This window comes from Brachionichthys hirsutus, chromosome 3 (genome assembly GCF_040956055.1).
Source record: "Brachionichthys hirsutus isolate HB-005 chromosome 3, CSIRO-AGI_Bhir_v1, whole genome shotgun sequence".
Taxonomy (NCBI): Eukaryota; Metazoa; Chordata; class Actinopteri; order Lophiiformes; family Brachionichthyidae; genus Brachionichthys; species Brachionichthys hirsutus.
The window spans coordinates 3,490,934-3,495,048 of NC_090899.1; positions in this window are offsets into that span (position 1 = coordinate 3,490,934).

Below are 4,115 nucleotides of genomic sequence, written 5' to 3' on the forward strand. Positions count from 1 at the left end.
CGTTGGAACTGCACATCCTACCTTTTAAAACTGCCCTACCCACAAAGCACTGTGCTCGAATGAGATATTCTTGACTTGACACAGAGGCTACAGGACCCTATCGTCTCCCCCCGCCCCCCATCCCGTGAGATCTATTTCATGTCACATTAGGTTTTTCTTCATATCAACTATACTGTGATGACAATCTTCTCAACTGTGCTTGCTCAACATCACTTCTCATCCACCATAAGAACTGAACTCTTAATGCACTTTATTGCAAGTGGGTCACATCTTGCAGTGCCACTCGGTCACAGAGCAGCTTGTAATGTGGTTGTAGTTTCTGACGGCAGCAAATGAGAAAATTAAAAGTTCCGATGATAAAGTGACACATTTTGGCATTGAATTAAAATAACACTACTTTTCCTATTTGCTGTCATTATCGGTGATGGGGACAGCAAAAAAGGAAAAGAACAAAAAATCCTCATTTGCTTTGTAAAGGAAATCCTTTTCAAAATTAGATATAGCATTTTCCCTTTTGCCCATCTTAGTTTACAATGAAACTATAATATTACATTATTAAATTCAACCCAGATTTGAAACGATTTTCAATAAAATTCTACAATATCTTTAAGAAAGGCTCTGAGCTGCAAACAGTTTTAATGACATTCAGATTCCCATCAGATCCAATTAATTATCTTACATCAGCAATTGTGTAATTCACAGCTTAATGCATTTAGTCCTTGGTGCTTTGACTTTTCTCTTGGATATAATATTCTTTTAATGCCCTTTTCCCACTGATTAGAGAATATTGTCACTACATCATCAAAAGGATTCTATCATTAGTGGCTAGCAAGCAATTTGGTGAATTAATGTCACATCACCTTGTCTCACCTGGGCTTTTCGTGGCTATTTCTCTTTCCCTCCCTCTCTCTCTCTCTCTCTCTCTCTGCCTGCCAGTGGAGACAAAGTGACCATTCCTCACACCGAGCCATTAATGTGGCTTGATTGAAATTCAGCATCTTGCTTTTAATCTCCAAAGTGATGCGGCAGTGATGCACCATTATTGAGAATGTAACGCAATGTCCTCCCGTCTCTCACCCCAGCCATCTGAGCCGCGCTGTCCTCACCAACTTTATGTGCCAAGAAAGTGAGACAAAACTGTGATTAACGCCATAAGTCACTCTGTGTGCTGTCCTCCCGCCAGAGGGGCCACTGGCGCTGTCCCCTCGCTCGCTTACAGGAGGTACAAAAAAGGAAACTGCGAAGACAAAAAGAAAACAGTCCATTGTTGCAGTGTATTTCTGAAAACAGGCAGCCATCTCCGTTTTCTGCGTTTTCTTTTCTCACTTTTTCAGCGCTTATACACCCCCGAGCCTCAAATTCTCAAATAGATGCAAAGAGAGAGAGAGAGATTGAATGAGAAAACAATCAGCTGATCTGAGTGGCACGAGTCTTTCGTGTGACGCCTCACAGCCATCCACGCATCCACTTTTTGTGTGTTTATTATGTTGTCTCGTAGTTGTTGTTGTATTGTTGAAATTCTAAGGACCAACAAGGACAGCACTGAATCATCCATATTGTAAGGATGGAATTTAATGGTGAAATTTACGTTGGTTATGCTGTATGATATGACCTTCCTATGCTCCGTTACCTTGCACCCCCCACATGTGCTCTGCTCAACTGTCTCCGTGTTTATGGGTGGGGAAGGCTGCCGCTTGTTTCCCGTTGGCCTTGGAGAGAGAGAGAAAAAGAGGACACACCTATTCTATCGTTCTCTCAAAGAGACTCTGTACCTGGTCTATAACATATACGGCACACAAAGGGAGGGGCGGGGTGATGCGGGGGGGCGTATTATTGCAGCGAAAGGTCAAGCATGGCACCGACTATCAGACCTGTTATTAAGGTAATGTTTTTATTTCAGGGTCTTTAGCCACGCTTTGTGGAAAATGCGTGTGCGGGGTTTTTTTTTTTTTTACGAGCATCACAAGGTAGTTATCTTCTAATTTATGTTGCAAACATTACGCAGTTCCCTGTTATTGGATAGAAAGCTATATATGATGTCTAATTTGACTATATTTATTTATGAAAGAGCCCTGTCTTTCTCACTCCTAAATGTGGTAGTAGTTGGAGTAAACTCCCGTCCCCTTCCTCTTTCTTTCTGTTTTTTTTTAAAGATGCTCCTTTCCCTGTTCTCCTTTTTATTTTATTGACTTTTATTTTGTACAAAAACTATATATTAAGAATATTGTATAATAGTTTTTAAAATCTCAAAATAATATTAACAGTTTTGTTGTCCATTTCTTTTCTAAGAGAATGTATCTCATCATCTGGTGACTGTTAAATAAATTAAATTAAAAGAAAGTGCAGCTCTGTTGTGTGAAAACTACCATGAAGGTAGACTAAAAAAAAAAAATTCCATTAAAACTCAACATAGTGACCTTTTCCTTGCAATTAAAAAGGAACTCCTTCCACACAGGCAGACAACCCTCCCTTGGCAATCGCATTTGATCAGGACGCCGAGTTGCTGCGTGGGCGGCAAAAAGAATTGCCTGTACGAATGGAAAAATGGGAAAGCAATGTACCAACCGTATGTTGGGAAACATTTCTCGTGGTAGAAACAGTGTGAGAAACAGAATGAAATTGCGTGAATTAGTGCGTGCGTGTTTGTGTGCAATCTTTTTTTTTTTTTAGAGGGAGATCGATATCGTCTGACAGACGGCAAAGACAGTCTGTGCTAATGGCTGCCTTTAAGTGTGCATGTCACACTGCCTCGTGAAGCACCATAGGTCGGCCACAGCTGCCCCAATCCCTATGGAGATAGTTTCACAAGAGTGGTTTGCAACACTATCCCCATTTGCACAATCACACAATCACGCACATTCATTTGAAAATAACGTCAATTCACACATTTACACACCGACACTCGCCCTCAAACAGACATGTCTCACTTGGCTGTGCAGCTTTACTTGACACCTCGTGCTGAGAAGCAATGGATAGATGGAAGATAGATAGATACCGAGCGGGGGGGGTGCTAGAAAGCATGCACTTAAAACTAAAGACGTCTACGCGATTACAAAGCATGACCGTAGATGTTTTCACTGGTCTGATGAGCTCAAGCGTGGTCCAATGACAGGGTAAGATGTTTCATAATGAAATCAAACTGAGTGTGATTGAGTGTAACTGAGACTGAGAACCTGACATATGGCAGTTTCTAACTTGCCTGCTTATCTCCGATGAGAGATGGAGGTTGAGGTAGACCACAAGGCAGTCCAGTCCAGGTGCTGCGCCTCAGGGAGGGTCTGCACTTCTGTTCCTCATTATCAGTGAGAGAGAGAGAGAGGCAGAGAAGCTGTGTTACAGTGCCATTATTCATCCACTCAAGCACCAGGGAGCAGGTCCTTGCTTACTTGGCACAGCGATATCGTTGTAGAGACCGCCCTTGGAGCTAAAGGCTGGCTAGGGACGTTGGTAACTGCTAACAGACAGACCCACCCGCGTAAGGCTCCAGGGCTGCGATGCCCTTGAATACTTATGAGGAATCAGCAGTTCTCACTTTCTGGCCAAGCGCAGCACAACACTGTTGTATTGCCAGAATTCTGCTGTTATAAGAAATGATTAATTCAGCTGCATGAAAGGGCTGAGTTTGATGTAAAAATCCTTAAAATATTATTTAAAAGGGTTAAATAATCACATAACACCAATAAAAAAGAAAAGTAAAATATTAATGGGCATATAAAGAAAAGATAATTGCATCATTAATTATATATAATCAATAAGTTGTATGTCGTATTTTATAATGATGACAACATCATGCTGTGTCTCAGAAGGAGGTGAAACAGGCTACAAATCTTTTAAAGGGTGGCTCTAAACAACATCAGAGTTTAGGATTGTAAGAATTTGTTCAACTGATATTACATCGTGCAACGTTTGCTTTTATTATAGCTTTTGCTGCAACCGAATTAGTAATGCAGTCAAAGAAGAGATTTTAAATCCTCTTTGGGGTTGAGCCTAGGCACCGGGTTAGGATTAGAATAAATTGTTAAGGCACTTGAGAATTTCCTGCTGAACACAGAGGTGAGCACAACACTGAGAGAATACCTTGTTATATACTGGACATCTCTTGAAATGCAACATAT